General features: G+C 40.5%; 1 pseudogene; it reads left to right on the top strand.

Annotated features, from left to right (window-relative positions):
• The first annotated feature begins 160 nt into the window (after positions 1 to 160).
• LOC142834946 (serine/threonine-protein kinase DCLK2-like) lies at positions 161 to 10040 on the top strand (annotated as a pseudogene).
• The last annotated feature ends 8948 nt before the right edge of the window (positions 10041 to 18988 follow it).

The following is an 18988-nucleotide window of genomic DNA, read 5'->3' as shown; positions in this document are numbered from 1 at the left end:
AGCTTTGGAGCCTGTCCTGGAACTCCCTTTGTAGACCAGGCTGGCCTCGAACTCACAGAGATCCACCTGCCTCTGCCTCCTGAGTGCTGGGATTAAAGGCGTGCGCCACCACTGCCCGGCAATTTATTTATTTGTGGAGAGCTATCTCTGAGCAGCTGCGATGGCCAGCACCAGGAGCATTGAGCTGGACCATTTTGAAGAACTTGACAAAAGGCCGCGGCCGGGGTCTTGGGGAGAGGCTCCCAGCTCCTCAGGGGGCAGCAGCATCTCTGGCCCCAAGGGTAATGGGCTCAGCCCCAGCCCGGAGCACAGTGCTCATTGCAGCTTCTACCTCACGCGTACCCTGCAGGCCTTAAGCTAGAAAAAGGCCAAGAAGGCATGCTTCTACCGGAATGGGGACCGCTACTTCAAAGGCCTGGTCTTTGCCATCTCCAACGACAGCTTCCATTCCTTTGATGTGTTCCTCATAGAGCTGACCCGCTTGTTGTCTGACAATGTGAACCTGCCTTAGGGCGTCCGCACAATCTACACCTTAGACGGCAGTTGGAGGATCACCAGCTTGGACGAGCTGCTGGAAGGTAGGAGGGGGTGGGCAAGGCTCTGCAGTTGCAGGCAAGGCTAGGCAGTGCAGTGACTGTGGGCTGGGCACTTCCCTGCCTAGCGTGGAGCAGGTGCTTTCTAGGCAGCCAGGGGGATTAGAGCTCCTCTGTAGTTTGTGTTGGGCCCGGGTGCACACATTCTCTGTCCTTCTCAAGAGATTTGCCTTTTTTTTTTTTTAAGAAAATTCTAATGAGTAGAGACAAATACAGACAATGGTACCTTTAAAATTAACCAACTTATTTTTGCTGGAAGGGCAAGCTGTTTGAAAGCATGGTCCTTCAGTGAGGCGCAGGGTAACCCTTGGTGGAGCTCAGTGCAGCACCTGTGCTGTCCCTGTGTTTGGGATCCCACTGTACCTTCTGTGCATGGCTGTGGTTCTGACTTGCTCCAGGTTGGCTTTTCTGATTTCACTTACGGCAGTAGTCACTCAAAATCAAGAGGGGCGATCCAGCATAGCAGGTATCAACCTTGGCTTCATCTTGGACCATACTGGCCACTTTTAAAAGTATAGGTGGCTGGCCCACCCACCCCTTAGATATTATGATGTGCATGGTTGGGGTGTGACTTGGGCGTAAGCTCTGGGGTTAATGGAGAGACACCCCTACCTTACTTAAGGTGAAAGAGTGATTGAGGACAAGTCCCAGCATCAACCCCAGCCTACCACGTGCATGCACACAGTCATGTACATGCATATCCCCACATGTGTGCCTGCACATATGCAAACATGCGAAGACACATATAAAGTTTCAGGTTTCATTTAAAATCATGTGCTCAAATGTTCAGGTTTATCTCACTGAACCAGGGTGCTTTCTGATGTAACTTACCTCAGTGAGTACAGTGTTGGCCATGCTGTCAAACCACTCTACTTCATGGGAGTCAGCTGTTAAACAATGTTTCATTTTCTTTGCCTCTTCCATGCTAGCAAACATACTTTAGGAGGTGATTAAAACAAAACTAAAATTGTCTTCAATTAAGACTAGAGATTTTGATTCAATGCTCCTTCCTAGCCTGTCCCCTTGAGCTCAGATGACAAAAGAAATGTGCATAGCCCAGTTTTTTTCTCCTACCCTTGACCTTGAAAGTCTCTGGAGAATCAAACTGGTCTAGTGTAGGACAGTTTTCCTTCAGTGTGGTTCCTAAACCAGCTAACTGGTTTATTCAGCTTTCTGGATTAGTATTGCCGAGTGGGCTGTGTGGGTTCCTGTAAATCCGTTTATTCTTGGAAACTCTTGTAGGACTCTCTCTCCCAACAGTAAGTGTGGGAAAATCGGGTTGTGTCCGCTGAGCTTGGATTATCTCTGAAGGTCCATTCGGAATGTCCAGATGAGGGCTTTTAGCACTTTTTCCCACTTGTCATCCCCTTTTGCCTAACATAAGTTATATCACCTGTTTATAGGTATATAAAATGACATAGCATTTACTGAAAGTAAATCATGAAGAAATTTCTTTTGTGTTTAAAATTACATTTGTTCTGTAAGTGTGTATACCATTTTGAAAAAGGAATGGGAAGATACTGGTTTGGTAAGATCAGTTTACGTGCTTTTGCTTACAGGGTAACACTTATTAACATTTTAAGCAAACACACTAAGGAACCTGGAGGCAAAAGCCAATGCAGGGGCCATGAAGGGTGCTGCTTAATAGCTTGCTCATCATGGCTTGCTCAGCCTGCTTTCTTATAGAACCCAGGACCAGCAACTCAGGGATGGCACCACTCACAATGGACTGGATCCTCCCCCATCAATAGTTAATTGAGAAAATGTCCTAAAGCTGAATATTGTGGAGGTTCCATCTTTTCTAGTTTGTGTGTCAACTTTGATGTAAGACCAGCCAGCACATCCTAATGCTTGTGCTAAAGCCACTTGACTGAAGGAGCTGTCTCCATGGTCTGCTATTGGAATATGCATATCAGAATATACATTTAGAGCAATTTAGTTCATTGAGCTCTTTCTTAGAATATCTTTTACAAATTTAAGATTAATTTTGAAATAATGATAAAATTGTTTCTCAGTCAGCGATAGTCTCCTCCCTCATTTCCTTGCTCATCATCTTCAGCTCTTGACAGTATTTTGCCTCACCTGAAGAAAGTCACCAAAATGTATTGCTGGCTCTATGCATGTTCATTAAGCCCGCGTGAGTGAAAGAACCTGAAAAGTGGCCCAGTGGATATGTGTCTCCTTAGTTTAGTGATCAAAGTCAGTAGCTGGGAAGTTACACATGAATCTTATAGTGCATTTAAATACTTAGTAGCCTGGCTCCTAGAAATACTTGAGTCGTGGTCTTAAGAATCTTCCAGCAAAATTATGTCTGACACCCACCGCTACCTCCAAGTGCTGGGATTAATGGCATACACCACCATGCCTTGCCTACTTTATTTTTTTTGACTCTGAATAGACCATGTGGAGATTCATAAGGCTATGTCTTCCTCCTCCTCCTCTTTCTCCTTCTTCCCCCTTTCCTCCTCTTCCTTCCCCCAGCCCCTAACTCCCTTCTCCTCTTCCAGGTGCCCAGGCACTTTGACATCAGAGTTACATCTCAGGCCTTCCCTGCTTATTGTTTATCTGTCCTTCAGGTATGACCCATTTCCCTCAAGTCTTCTCATTCTTGGAAGGCCTGTCTGTCTGTCTTTCATTTTTGGACGAACACTTGTTTTCTGAACTTTTGTTACTTGTGTGAGTGCTGAATCTAAGTCACAGTCGGTGTTGCTTGCCTAAACTTAGGGCTAAACTGTGCTGTTAGATCCATGGAAGATTAAGGATGCAGGAGAGGAGAATTGAAGGACCCCAGAGGCTGGGGAACCACTGCTTGGATGAGCCTGTTAATGTGATGCTACACTCATTGTGCCCCAGTTTGTTTGCAGATGTCAACCGTCTTTCAGTTTGAAACCCTTCCACTAGCCTTAGAGTTGCAGTTTATTTATTTGGACAAGAGTCTCATTGTTGTAGTTCTGGCTGACCTGGAGCTAAGATACACCTTCTTCTGCCTCCCAAATGCTGGGTTTGAGATGTATATGACCACTCTTGGCTATATTTGATTTTATTTGCTACATAGGAGTTATAGCTATGGGGTATTGTGAGCTATCTCAATGCATGTACACAGTGTTAATGATCATGTCACGGTAACTGGTGTATCTATCACCTCAATTTTTTTTTTGTTTGTGCTAGGAACTTTCAAAATCCTCTCTGCTACTGACTTGGAAACATTTCACTAAATTTTTGTTAACTGTAGTCATTATACTACTGTGTGGAACAGTAGAAGTTGTTCCTCATAATCCCCTGAGATTACAAAACCTGAATGTTTGTGCCCCTGGAAATAAGAATAGAAGCCTGGTAGTGGTAGTGCATGCCTTTAATCCAAGCACTTGGGAGGCAGAGGCAGGTGGATCTCTGTGAGTTTGAGGCCAACATGGTCTACAGAGCAAATTCCAGGACAGGCAAAAAAAAAAAAAAAAAAAAGAAAGAAAGAAAGAAAATAAGAATAAGTGCAGCAGGTGGGTGTAGCTCAGTGGTAGAGGGCTGCTTTACAAGATTCCAGCTCGTGGTTCTAAGCCCATGGGTCATTACCTCCTGGGGCTGAATGACCCTTTCACAGGGGACACATATCAAATATCACACATATCAGATATTTTCTTTACAATTCATAACAGTAGCAAAATTGCAGTTATGAAGTAGCAATGATGTAGCATGAATTCTAATTCTTATTAATAATAAAAAGTGAGAGTCAGATACTGGGTGTTAATGCTGAAGATCAGAGAAGCAGAGTGCCAGCCACTAGAGAGTTTTTACTTCTACCAGTGCACAAACCGAGGGGCAATCTTGTCCTCAGACTGCATCTCCAGACTGTATCTGTCTCCACTAAATCTTCAGACTGCAGTGCTCTTGACTCCTCCCTCTTTATAGTCCTGTCTAGTCCTATCTACCTCCCTAGTGCTGGGATTAAAGGTGTGAGCCCCCACTCCCTGGGTTCAAGTGGTTTAGCTTTGCACTATGATCTTCAGACAAGCTTTGTTTGTTAAAACACAAACAAAATAACAGTACACAGTGAAATATGGTTTGGGGTCACCACAGCGTGAGGAACTACATTAAAGCATCACAGCTTTAAGAAGGTGGAGATCCACTGCTCTAGTGCACCACCACCAATAGTGGTAAAACAATCTACATAAAAATCTAGCATACAAATGATAGAGATTGCTAACTGCATTGCAATTTAAAGATATTTATAAATATAAAGATGATATGCAAAGGTTCCATACTGCAATGCCATCCAAGCACATGGTTGTGAAAGAACTGGCCAACCTTCACGACCTGAGAAAATGTAAGTTAGCAGGATAAAGCTGCAGGTACTGTTTGTGCTAACTTAACTGCTATTCACGGTTCCCTTCAGTGCTTAATGCTATGTTGGTGTGCAGAACTGATGCAATGCCCTTCAGAATGCCATGCACTGAGGCAGCTATATAGCTAACTGACTTCTATTCCTAAGTGTATATTCTCTGCCCATAACTTGCTGGGAGCATATCTTTAAATTAGGTATTATCTTATTTTCCCAACTAATTCCTGTCCAAGTTACATACCTTGCACCTAAAGAGTTAGAGCTTTGGGCAGGAGTTTGTGTGGCTGTGCTTCATTTAAAAGTAGTTATTTAGATGTATTTCACAATGGGGTGATGCATACATTTTATCATAAAAACCAACACAAAATTAAAATTCCTATTGTGAACTCTAAGGATATCTTACCCTTGACCAGATGTGGGGAACAGAAGGCAGGCCATAGATCTGTTAGTTTACACTAGTGCATGAGAACTATTTTTGGTCTCATTAGTAGAATTTCTGTTTTCACATTTAGCTAATTTCTTAGGTCTTAAGACAAACTTCTGTAGTGTCATTTTCTTTGTATTTTTAAAAATAAAGCTTGCTTGAAGCTTGGAAAAGTAAAACAGCCACACTGACCAGTCTTACTGACTATGCAGCAAATTACACATACTTTAATCCCAGTAGTTACAATGACATACACCTTAAATCCCAGTAGTTACAATGGCATACACCTTTAATCCCAGTAGCCACACTAGTTTACCATAGAAACCAAACAGTAGTGGTGCATGCCCTTAATCCCAGAATTAGAGATGATTATAAAATGGGAGGAGACAGCTCTCAGTCACAGTCTCATTCTGAGACTTCCTGGAGGCAGAATCACCATTTTCGGACTGGGGTTAAGGTCAGAGCCAGTGACTGACTGCTTTGCTTTTCTGGTCTTCAGGTTGAACCCTAATACCTGTCTCTGAGTTTTTATTAATCATGCTCCCACTCCTATATCTATATGTGGAAACCTAAATATATAGACATTCCTTTCTTCATATCTGCGTCCACAGTAGCTTCTCTGCACTTTTCCTGGTGGAAAGCATCATAAACTCAACAGTTGGATGTATCTTCAGGAGAGAACTGTGCTTAGCTTTCAGATGTGTTGAAAATGTGGTCATAGAGGTCACCCACCTTATTTTGTGTCCACCGCAGATGGAAGTGACAGGGAAGCTCCTTGGGCCTGACACAGGGGTACAGTGTACATAGTACCCCAGCTGGAGCAGGGGATTTTGTGTTACCTTGATGATTCCCATAATTTTTACTTCAGCCAGTGCACAGTTTGGTTAGAAAACCCAATTAAATCGTTTGACATAGTACACTAATAAAACAGTCTTACTTTTTCCTACTCTGTATTTTTTTTGCAGCTATGTGGGGTACTCATCTTCTGATGGAAATGAGCACTTTTGACTACAATGCACTCAGAAACTCACCCACGTTAGGCTTCACTAAGAGCACATATAACTGAATGTAGTTTTCCTCGGTTGCATTCTTTTTTAGAAAATTTTCCTTAGATTTGTAAATTAGGAAAGCATTGAAATTCCTAAGATTTACCAGTATTAAGCATTAAGTGCCTTTCCATGTTTTCTTCTGCATTCCCTTGTTTAAGTGTGATGAATGCATGTCTATCAATATGTCCGTCATTTTCTCCAGAAGTGAAGAGCCTGTGTTTCAGGCTGATTAGGTTTTGTTTTCCTCATAAGGTTGTCTGCTTGCTCCTTCTACAAGAATGAAGTAAAACCATGGGCTTCAGATTTCATGTCACAGAATTTGACTTGAATGTCAGGATTATTTATAAATTAGTTAGTGACCTAAGTAATTAAATTATATCAAATGTGAGAATGATATTGACTTACACACAAGTAGTCTAATACTGCTGGTGTATGAATTTCCTACTTGGTAAATCATATGTAGCTCTCCCACAGCTAGCATCACTCTCAATATTGGAAAACTTCAAAGCTTCTATTTTAGGAGGAGGAGGAGATATTCACACTCACCCCATAAGCAACTGAGGGCCCCAGGAAGAACAGATTTTTAGAAAGGCAAAGGTGTTGGAAGAAGTGTCTAGGTCAGCAGTTCTCAACTAGTGGGTTGTGATTCCTTTGGAAGTTGGACAACTCTTTTGCAGGGGTTGTCTAAGTGTCTAAGACCACTGGAAAACACAATAATTTACCTATGACTCATAACACTAGCAAAATCAGTTATGAAGTAGCAATGAAAATAATTTTATGGTTGGGAGTCAACACAGCATGAGGAACTATATTAAAGGGTCACAGCATTAGGAAAGTTGGGCTTTGTCTTAGATTATAACCAGGGTTTGTTTTCAAAGCAACTAGGGAAAGTAAAAACCTTACGTATGCTTTCATAACCTGTCTACCAGTGACTGTTTCAGCTGGACCAGGGTGAGGCTTGGATCTGCTGAAGGAACAAGATCACCTAATTTATATATATATATATATATTTATATATATAACTTCTTAACTAACTAGAGAACGATGAGAAACCAATAGCTTGTAAGCTCAGTGTGCAGAAAACTGTATGTGCACATGCACACCATGGAAGTGTGAAGCTCTATTCTGTGGACACCTTGACTCAGAACTTTCCAAATTATAGAAGTGGTCTACATGTTTCTAGTAGGAACATTATGAAGGGAAAGGGGAGACAGGGATGGAGTTAACCACCTCTAACTGCACAATCACAGGAAGGGCTTACTCTTCTGCTTGTTTCTGTTCTTCCAAGCCCATGCAGAGAAGGAAATTAAAATGTGATTTGAAAAGCGTGTGTCCTGGGTGGTTTGTCAGCTGTGCAAGGTCTGGTTGATCAAAGGAGATGGACATAGAAAATCTGCTCACTTTCTTTTTACCTTTTTTTTTTAGCTTTAAGAAGACTTTACCACTGACTTAATGTATCCCTGTCCTAAGAAACTACTATCTTCTCTTGCTAAGGTTATTTTTATATAGTCTTCTATTACACATTTTGAGTCAGAACATTCATTAAGTTTTCATTAAAAATAAAAATGGCAAGAATTTTTTTGATATGACTTGTATTTTTTCTGTAAAATTCAATGATAGCAGCATCATATTTTTCTCACTAATACATACATGTGCATTGCATGGCTTTATTAATTTTATTTTATTTTATTAATTTTATAACTTTTTGAAATTCTGTACAATTTTCTTATGACCATACTATCAAATGGTTCTATGGGGATGACAAATTGGGTGGTGATGGTTGGGGAAGACTTCAGGGTGCTGCTGTAGAAGTGGTATTATAGTTTAGGATTGGTTCCCTGCATCTCCCAGGCAGAACCCTAACAATTTGTCTACACAGAAGACATGGCATGTCCTCAGAATTCCTTTCCACATCCCTGATCTGTCACTTGTGCAGGAGCCTTTGGGCATCTCTGAGGTTCTCTACTAATCAGGTCCTGGAGAACATTTTGATAATAGTCAATATTGACATTATTAGCTTATCCTCAGGCTTTCTTTTTCATTATTTTGGTTAAAACATTTATGACTCATCTGATATAATTACTATATCAAGAGTGAATCTATTTGTACTAAGTATATGAAATAATGTGTTCTTTGTGATTATATCTCAGAGAAAACCTTAGCATGTAACCTTCTGTGTCAAAAAGTCAGTACCAAAATAATTGATTAAGTTATATATTTCTTGGAAAAGTACCATCTTTTCAGTAGGAATTTTAGAAATTTTGGAATGTAAAAAATGTAGATATCGATAAATGATAGGCAAGCAGTATAGCCTCTGTGCCCTTCTTAATTAAACAAAAGCCTGATTAAGCATTGTGAGAAATGACTGTATCATTTTAGCTTAATATCTGCTCCCATTTAAGAAGATATAGAAAAAGTTGTCCACTTGAAGTTTTAGTTTTATTTTTAATTTATATTCCTCTAGAGAAAACAGTGCCAGCAGTATGCTGCCTTGAGGAGCCAAGCCTTTCACTTCACAGTGCTTCAGTAGTTGAATGGATGATACTACAACTGAATATGATAAGTCCACCATGTAAGGATGTAGTGATTGCTGTTTGAATAAAATTAGAAGGATTTTAATTTTTATGAATATATTTTTTCAATTATTTCAACAAGAATGAACTATTTATGTTTATTTCTGAGACAGGGTCTCACTGTGTAGCCTAGATGGGCCTTAAACTCCTTGCATAGCCTAGAGTATCCTTAAACTTGGTGCCAATCTTTCTACCTTAACCTCTGCTCCTAGAACTGCAAGCTTGAGCTACCATACCCAGTACAATCCCTCTCCCTTTGTAGTAACAGTTCAGGCTGAGTTCAAGCTGGCCTTGAACTCAGATCTTTCCACTTTAGCCTTCAGAGTAGCTAGGATTACAGGATTCTACCATATCACCATGGCTTGCTAGGATGAGCTTTTATGAAGAATAAATTAGTTTGCATTTGGAATCATGAAGTACTTTGTAATTTAGTTACTTGATTTATTTAATTCTGCAGCTAATGATCCTGAGAATCAAAGTGTGGAGTAATGACTTATCAAAGGCGAGACATTTGGGTAAAATAAAACCCAGGTCTCACTCTTCATTTCTGGGCCTAGTGCTTTTCACATTATACGTGTAATTTTCTGAAAACCAACCTAGGTACTTTGGAAGAAAGGGAGGTGGGGGGATGTTAAAGGAAAGGGGTATTATACTGCACTCCCTTTCTGTGACCACAAGTTTAGGAGTTACAGGTTTCCAGAAGCCATTGTTTAGACATAATGCATCCAGGCTTACTATGGCCAATGCTCAGAGATCTGATATTGTTCTAATAAAATTGTTATTTGCTTTTTAGGAGAGAGTTACATGTGCGCCTCCAATGAACCATTTCGTAAAGTTGATTACACCAAAAATGTTAATCCAAACTGGTCTGTGCACACCCAGGGAGGTACAACCTGAGCCTTGGTCATAGCCTCTGTGAAGAGCAAAGTGAAAGAAAGCAAGGTCTTCATCAAACCCAAGTTAGTGACTGTGAGTCAAAGTGGAGTGAAGCCGAGGAAGGCCATGCGGATCCTTCTCAATAAGCCATTAAACTTGATTCAGGCGTGGTCAAGAGGCTGTGTACCCTGAATGGAAAGCAGGTAGGTGGTGCTTCCCACAGCTCACCATCTTGCCTTCTTTGAGTTTACATGTTGACTATCTTTGCTGGTGTTTGCTGATGTCCTATACGATCTGGAACTTGCCGTATAGAACAGGCCAAGCTTGAGCTTGGGCTCCACTGTCTTCCCAAGTGCTAGGATTAGAGGCATGCAGCATGTCCAGCTCTTTATGTGCAGGATTAGGGGCATGTAGCATGTCCAGCTCTTTATGTGCAGGATTAGGGGCATGCAGCATGTCCAGCTCCTTGTGTGCAGGATTAGAGGTGTAGAGCATGTCCAGCTTCTCGTGCTGCTGCAGTTATATCAGCAACAGAATGTTGTGGTCTCCTGGAATTGGTCCTTGAAGATTTACACGAGGACTATATGTGTGAATTAGCCCTTAGCAAGAAAGATGTAAGGGCCTCCCATTTTTCCAGCATCTTAGAATCCTTGTACTCCTCATTTTTTAGAAGGAAAGATGTCAATTTCCAAGGAAAAGGATAAATTGAGTGGTATCATGTGCTAAACAGGAAGTTATCCAGAAATAATTATCAATTAGTGTTTAGTGGTTTGTGCCATGGGACAATGGTCTGTACCCTGTCACTTGTATTTTAAATAAATGCTGTTTGACCAGTAACCAGGCAGGAAGTATAGGCGGGGCAACCAGGCAGGAAGTAGAGGTGAAACAACAAGAATTCTGAGAAGAGGGAAGTTTCAGTCTGCAGTCTTCATCTAGACACAGAGAAAGCCAGACACAGCAAGCAAGATGTGATTGCCTTGTCAAGAAAGGTACCAAGCCACATGGCTAACACAGACAAGTCTTATGGGCTAATATAAGTTATAAGAGTTAATAAGAATCCTGAACTACTAGGCCAATCAGTTTATAATTAATGTAGGTCTGTATGTGTTTACTTAGAACTAAGTAGATGTGGGACCTGGTAGGACACAAACCTCAGTCAACAGAATGATGTGCCAATGTGGGGCTGACCAAATCCACTTTAAAGCCTTAGAGAGCTTGGGAAGTTATTCTAGATAGAGAAGAATAGAGTTAAGCACAGCTGATAGCAGCACTTTCTCAGGTAGGCTCTGCTTGCTAGACGCAAGTGCTCTCATTTAAGAGAGGCTTCCTGGGGCTGGACAGATGGCTCAGAGGTTAAGAGCATTGCCTGCTCTTCCAAAGGTCCTGAGTTCAATTGCTAGCAACCACATGGTGGCTCACTACCATCTGTAATGGGGTCTGGTGCCCTCTTCTGGCCTGCAGGCATATACACAGACAGAATATTGTATACATAATAAATAAATAAATATTTGAAAAAAAAAGAGAAGCTTCCTGACTCAGCTTTAGCTGCAAACCTTAAATGGAATCTCTCCTTTTGACTGGCTAGAGAAATTGAAGCAGTCAGGTTAAAGGTCCAGGTTTTTGCCTCACAATGAAAGGCCTCGAAAGTGTGTTTCTTAACTGGTGGCTGGTCACTCACCTCTTGGTTCTCTGTTTATGACAGCAAGCTACTTTTGGAGGTTATGGTTAGGGGCACAAAAACTCCATAAAATGGGGGTAAAGTACAAAAATAATCAGGATGGAAACTGACAATAAAATACTTTAAAAGATGGTTGACCATTTAACCAAAGTCAAAATAATGAGTTTGTCTCCAATATGGTTAATAGACATCTATTGGAACCCATAAGCTCGCATGTCAGATGGACCCCAGGTTGAGGTTTTACTTCCTCTGAAGGAGAGAAAAGGAACTTGCAGGCATGTAGTCTGACTTTATCTGAATGGAATCATATTGTGCTTCCCTGATGACTACAAAATCCCTATTTAGGAGTTTTGAATGATGGTGACCAGATGACATCCAGGTTGTGTGGAGATCCTGAGACTTGAACTGAAGTAACTGTAAGGCTAAGTTAATCAGATACTTACATGGAGCTGTGGTTGAAAGAATTGTTTGCAAAGCCCTAGGATCAAATGCCAAAGAGCAGTGCATAGGGTGCATTTAAGTGGGTTGGCACCATCTGTGCCCTGTATCCATTCTACTATGGTGGTTCAGCCTCCTCCAGGTCTTCCGTTATTTACTTTTTTGGCTCCTCGTGTAACTATCAGTGACAGTATCCTACAGCCCCCCTTTTGCAGTCTCCACAGGAATGTAAAGCTCTTTAGTCTCCATCCCATCAATCCCCAGTACTTGTCTGCCTGGCAAGAATAAGGATATTCTAAGATACATTTAAATTTCTCCCTTTGGCTAACAACTACTGAACTAATAGACACTATGTAATTTGAGTTTCCCTGGGAATTTCACTGTGGAAAAAGACTGAATCCTTCAGGTGAGACCATGTTTACTTAAACATTTACTCCTTATCTGACCACCTTACAGGAGAGACAGGAGGGTTTCAGACATCGAAATGCTTTCATTATATGACTTAGTTATATTAACTTAGTTTTGTATATCCCTTGTCATCTATCTAAACTTGTTAGGACCCCAAGGATAAATTAATCACCTTATATTTTCATCACCGTTCCAAATTAGTGTCACCAAAAATAATCATGTTTATTACTTTTCTTAATAATTTGTTCTTTTTTCTTTTCTATTTTTTTATCTTAAGTAATAGTCTAATTATGAATCTCTGGCTGTCTTGCAACTCAGTGTATAGAGTAGGATCTTGTAGAAAATCAGAGTTATGGGGCTGAAGAGATGGTTCAGCGGTTAAGAGCATTGCCTGCTCTTCTAAAGGTCTTGAGTTCAATTTTCAGCAACCAAATGGTGGCTCACAACCATCTGTAATGGGGTCTGGTGCCCTCTTCTGGCCTGTAGGCATACACACAGACAGAATATTGTATGCACAATAAATAAATAAATAAATAAATAAATAAATAAATAAATAAATAAAATCAAATCAGAGTTATTTGGCCACCTTATCTCCAGAGGGACTCATGTAAGAATTGTATTCCCTTACAAACTGTAAATCATGTATAGTCCCAGCACAGAAAGGTCTTGGCAAGAAGGAGCATGAAAGCTTTCCCTCTTAGACCATAGCTCACATAAGAAATAGGTAGTGAGTCACTCAATTTTAGATGATTGCTAAATGTTCTGACTGACCATTTCTTGCATCCACAGATTAAGGAATCAAGAATCAGAATAAAGAACCAAATTTATAAAACCAAATTTCAGTAGTTGCACTATTCTTATTACAAAAATAGAACTGGATGAAATGTTGTTTCCCTGCCTAAAAGAACTGTTATTTTACATATTTAAGATGTACAGCCAGAGATAAAATGTGCTACTAATCCTTGATGTCCTCTAATATAAATCACTATACTTTGAAGCACATGACCATAAACCTGTTTCACCTATTTAGATTAATTTTTGTGGATTTTAATTACATCATTTATGTCACCACTTTCTTGCCTCTAAACTTTCCAGAAATGAGAAAAATCATGAATTTTGCTTTATCAAGGTTTGCTGTTTGCATGTGACCTAGGTTTGGCTTCAGAATATCTGAGCTATAAGGGAAAGGGTTTATTACACTGGTCAGTGACTCTGTAATGGAAGACATATAAGTAACACCATATTTTGGAAAAGAACAGGAAGTGCTCTGAGAGGCTGGAAGATTTTCTACTAAAATGCCAATATTCCAGACTAGAACCCTGTGTTCCCCTAGGGTGGAATGGCAGAGCTGGGAAGGGCTGTGCTGGCTTAGTCATTTGATTTCTGCTCATCTAGTTGGGGAACTGCTACTGTCTTGAGGCTCAGCTGGGCAATTCTAGCTATTGAGGGATTCTGGGCAAGCCTAACAATCAAGAACACCAGTGGGAAGTAGATTGTGAGCAAATAGGGAGCCAATAAAGAGCCATGAGAGTTGTTTTTCTTCTTCCCGAAATTGTATAGTTGATTTCTACCTCCAGTTCTTATCCCACCTTCCTCTGAAGAGGTAACACTAACTACCATTATGGAATTGTGGTAACTGCTATTGTCTTGAATCCCAGCTAGGTGGTCCTAGCTATTGATGGACTCTGGGTGGCAATAATGAGCCCCAGTAGTAGGAAGTTTACAGCTTCTTTCAGTGTGGGCCCATATTACTATATGGCACAAAAGCCATTAGCCCGGTCGGAGCTGATCACGTAGCTCTGTGAACACCTGTCTCTGCCCTAAACAAAAGCCAGGATGCCTGCTCCTAGCTTCTTTTGTTAAAATGTGGATTACCTGAGAAGAAATGTTTGACTGAAGCTGATGACTTAAGAGTTCAGATGTTTGGTGCTTCCTTTCTTTTGTAATTTGGAAGGTGTCTTATAGAGATGCTAATTCAGGGCCTACCTGACGGCTGTGACTTGACCCCAGGCACCTGGTTGCCTAGGTGATGGCATAATGTGTTTTCCCCCCTCCCTGCTCAATTTGGTGTGGGTATATAAAATGTTTGGACAATAAACGGGGGATATCTGGCCTTTTTCGTGATGATGGTGTAAGCTGTGTCGGTTCTTTTCCTCACGACTTCATTCCAGCCGGGTTAGGGAATCAGAGAATTTATGTTGGATCCTCTCAGGCCCTGACATAATTGGCGCCCAACAACATGGGGCTGAACACTGAACCCCAATATTAAAGACAACTGGAGCTGACCACTGAACCCTGAGACGAATGCCGGAGGAAGAAGTAAGAAAAAGGAATACGGTGCTGAACGCCGAACTCCATGACCCCAGAGAAGAGACAACATGAGAGAGACGGTAAATGTTGTCTGCTGAACCCCAAGAGAAACCGGAGAATGGATGGAGGAGAACATGAGGCTAATCGGCGCTCCCCAAAAAGCAAGGAAGATGTGACCAGACTTGAGAAACTCACGAGAGAAGAAATCGGTGAATGTGTGAGTAGTGTGTGCTCAGAACTAGAGATGTAAAATAGAGAAAGAAATGTAGAAAAGCGGGACAAAATTTAAATCGGGAGTAAAAATTTGTAAATAAGTTAGATGTGGGATAAGGAAAAATTATTCAGTTATATATTTTGGTAACTAAGTTAAAGTGGAGCAGAACAATGGCAGAGTTATTGAGAATCTGCAAGCATGATAGACCCAGAATTGTAACTTTTATTGCTTGCTAAATGGGTAGAAAAGGTGAAGGAAAAATGACTTTTGGCCTAAGAATCACCAAGTTGCTGCAGAGATTGAGGTGCCACGTGCTTAGTGTAGCCAGTTAATCTAACCCACCTGTAAGTAAAAGGCAAGGAGAAGCAAAAGTAAGTTTAGAGAGCAAAATTAACCTCACACAGTCTATAAAACAGAGGAGAGGATTCAGAAATTCTCCTAATTTTATGATTTACAAGTTAAAATAAAAAAAATAGTTAAAAATCTGCCTGCCAGAGCTCAGGAAGGCAGTCTAACAGACAAAGAGAGCCCGTGTTCTACCCCCTGCTGTGCAGGGCAGCTTCAACTGAAAGAAAAAAGCCAGATTTAAATTAAAGTAGCCTCTGAGATAAGCAGGTTAAAATGCTTTTTCATTTCACAATTTTGCCTTTTTGTCAAAAGTCTGCTGTTTGTAGGCAAGTGAATTCGTATCCAAGGTGGATTGATTTCAGTACTGTGCCTCTAGTAAAGTTTAAAGTCAGAGATTGTGATGCATTCAGAAGTTCCTTGATTGTACAGGATTTTAAGATGGTTCAGGCTAGCCTGAGTTTTTGTCTTTTCTCACAAGGTTAAGGATTGTTTTTTCAAAGTCTGTGAAGAATTTTGTTACAAGTTTAATGGGCATTTGCATTAGATCTGTAGATTGCTTTCAATAACATTGTCAATTTTGCTATGATTGGTGCTATCTTTACAAGAGAATAGGAAATTTTTCAATTTTCTGATGGCTTAAATTTCTTCCTTCAGAGATTTAAAGTTCTTGTTATACAAGTTTTTCAATTTGTGTGATTAGAGTTACTCAAAAATATTTATGATACTTATGACTATCTAGTTTATTATATATATAGAGGAGATACATTTGAGTTGTTTTCAGATTCTGTGTATGATAAAGTAATTCTGCTATAAACATGGTTAAGCATGTGTCCTTGTATAGTTGAGCATCTTTTGTATATATGCCCAGAAGAGATAGCTGAGTTTTAAAATAGTTTGTTGCCTAATTTTCTGAGAATTCAACAGCAGTGGAGGAGTTTCTCTTAAACATAAGTTGTGAGTTTTTGATCTTGGTCATATTACATAGATAAGATGGAGTCTCAGAGTTGTTTTGATTTGCATTTCTCCAATGGTTAAGGATATTATATTTGAGCAATTTTTGAATGTTTTCAGTCATTTTAAGTTCATCTATTGAGAGTTTTCAGCTTAGGTCTGTTGCATATTTTTAATGGATTAATTGTTCTTTTGGTGACTATTTTCCAGAGTTCTTTGTATATTTTTGAAATGGATTAGTGATTGGTGAGGATATTTTTCTGTTATAGGCTATTATATCTTGTTGATTATGTCCGTTGCTATACAGAAGCTTCTCAGTTCAAGAGATCTTATTGTTTATCTCAATGTGTATGCCACTGAGATTATGTTAGAATTGTGCCAATGTATTTAAATGTTAATTCTAAAAATTTTTCTTTTATGAGGTTAAATATTGTTGGTTTTCTGTTGAGATCTTAAAAAGAAAAGAGAGGAGAAGATGAATTTGGTTCATCTGATGCATTTTGGGTACAGACCATAGGTCCTCAGAGACCAGAACTCACTTTGTTTATAAATGGAAAAAGATTTTCTGGCCTCCTGGATACTGGCGCAATACTTCCATCATGACTGCCAGTCAGTGGCCTTCTAAGTGGCCAAAAACAGACTATTACACAGTTACAAGGAATTGGTCAGACTAGAAATCCTGAACAAAGTAGCAATGAACTGCATCGGGAAGATGAGGAAGGACATGAAGGAACCTTTAAGCCATATATTATTCCCCATTTACCTGTGAACTTATGGGGCAGAGATATCATGTCCAGAATGGGAGTATATAGTCTCTCAGCACGGCTGTTACTAATCAGATGTTTCAACAAGGATTATTACCTAATCAAAGTCTAGGAAAAGATAATAAGGGAAAGATTGATCCTGTCATGTGAGACAGTAGACCTTCTAAAGCAGGATTAGGATATTTTTAGGAGAGGTCACTGAAATACCTGCACTCCATGCAGACCCGATAATATGGAAAAATGATGACCCTGTATAGGTGAGTCAATGGCCTCTAACACAAGAAAAATTGCAAGCTGCCCAATGGTTAGTGCAGGAACAGCTGGATAATGGACATATTTCACCATCTAATTCTCCATGGAACTCTCCAATTTTTGTTATTAAAAAGAAATCGGGAAAGTGGAGATTAATTCAGGATTTAAAAGAGTTAATGCAACATTTCAGGATTCTCTTGTTTCACTCTAAGGAGATATAAGGATGACCACAAGCAATGCTATGGTGAATGTAGGAGCCACTGCCCCCAGAACAGGAAGAGCAGGTTGGCTGAGCTTTCAGATCTGCTTGGACAAGGATGAACCATGAGCCAGACAGGTTCTGTTGTTCTTTGTGGTGACCTGGGTATTGGCCATTGGCCTCTGATCTTTGTTGAGTGTGGGGAAGGCTCTGCTATTCTGGCATGGGAGTCTGTGAGCTTGTAATATTGTTTCCTCATGCTATCTAATTGAGTATTTCTTTAAACACCTAATCCTGCGTCTGCTGCCCAGTGCTGGGTAGCCTTTAGGACTCGGCTTTGACTGGTCTATGAGAAGGAAAAATAAACCAGCTAGAGTGACTTCCAGTCTCTCTGACTTTTCGTGTTTGATTGTAGATAAAGAGGGATCTGTGCAGGAATTGAGTGCATAGACAAAGCTTCAAGCTGGTAGATGCACAGTACAGAAAGGGAGAGACAGGACAGTGGTTGAGAACTTTCATACTTCAACAGTTGCTGAGATTAGTAGTGTGGAACTAGGAAATTAATTTTGAGGCCCAGCAGGGTGGTGTTAGCCAGTGAGGGACTCTGGGAAGGCTTAGCAAGCAGGAATAATAGTGTGGGCTAACTTATAGGATAGGTTGTTCTTTTCATGAATCTTTACTGCTTCCCTTGTATTGACTTGTAAGGAAGACCACAAACTATGCTATGGTGAGTGCAGGGTGTTTAGACAAGGTCTGTTGAGCTGCCATTTCTTCTGGGGTCGTTGAACCATGAGCTAGTCTATGGTTCTGTTGGTCTGTGTAGAGACCTGGTCAGCGTTCCTTGTACTCTGAGCCTCCCAGTGTATGGATTTCCTGGGAAGAGGGAGATTCTTCAGCTCTTGTATTGTAGGATATTATGCTTGTAATATCATTGTCTAGTGTACCCATACGGGCTTTATTTTGGTGTGCAGTGGGATTTCAGATTCGAAACCCGATGTTGTGGTTTCTAGAATTTCTGAATATTGTATTTTACTTTCAAGTTTGTCTTGTAAATGTTTCAAATAGTCTAAAAGGTAGTAGAACTATGGTGATGTTGATTATCTTTTGCAATACATGATGAGAATGGTTCTAACTTTCTGCTCTCTCCAGCCACAATGGTATGATTCAGTGATATTTAGTTCTAGGGGACAAAAGGAGCTACCAAAGTTTCTCAGGTGTGTGGATATGGTGGACTCCAGTGATAAAGGGTATGGAGATTTCATGTACATTGTCCTTTTTATGTGGGTTGGTGATGGGATCTGGTACTGGATCATGGGGCCAGCATTTTAATATGCTGCAGCTTTAAGAGAGACTAGATTTCCTTTCTCTAAAGGCAGAAACATTGCAGAGATAGAATCTAAGAGCCAGAGAATGGTAAGGAATGCTGGGAAATTCTCTTTTCTGTACATCACCAGGCTGCCGCACTTAGGAAATCACAGCAGTGGGGGTTACTTGAACAAAACCTGCAGAAGACTGGGCCTATTAACATTCCTTGATGAAAGGAGGAGAGAGGCTCATGAAACCCCACACCACCCTGAG

The sequence above is a fragment of the Microtus pennsylvanicus genome, chromosome 14 (genome assembly GCF_037038515.1).
Source record: "Microtus pennsylvanicus isolate mMicPen1 chromosome 14, mMicPen1.hap1, whole genome shotgun sequence".
NCBI classification, from domain to species: Eukaryota; Metazoa; Chordata; class Mammalia; order Rodentia; family Cricetidae; genus Microtus; species Microtus pennsylvanicus.
This window is presented reverse-complemented; position numbering and strand designations above follow the sequence as displayed.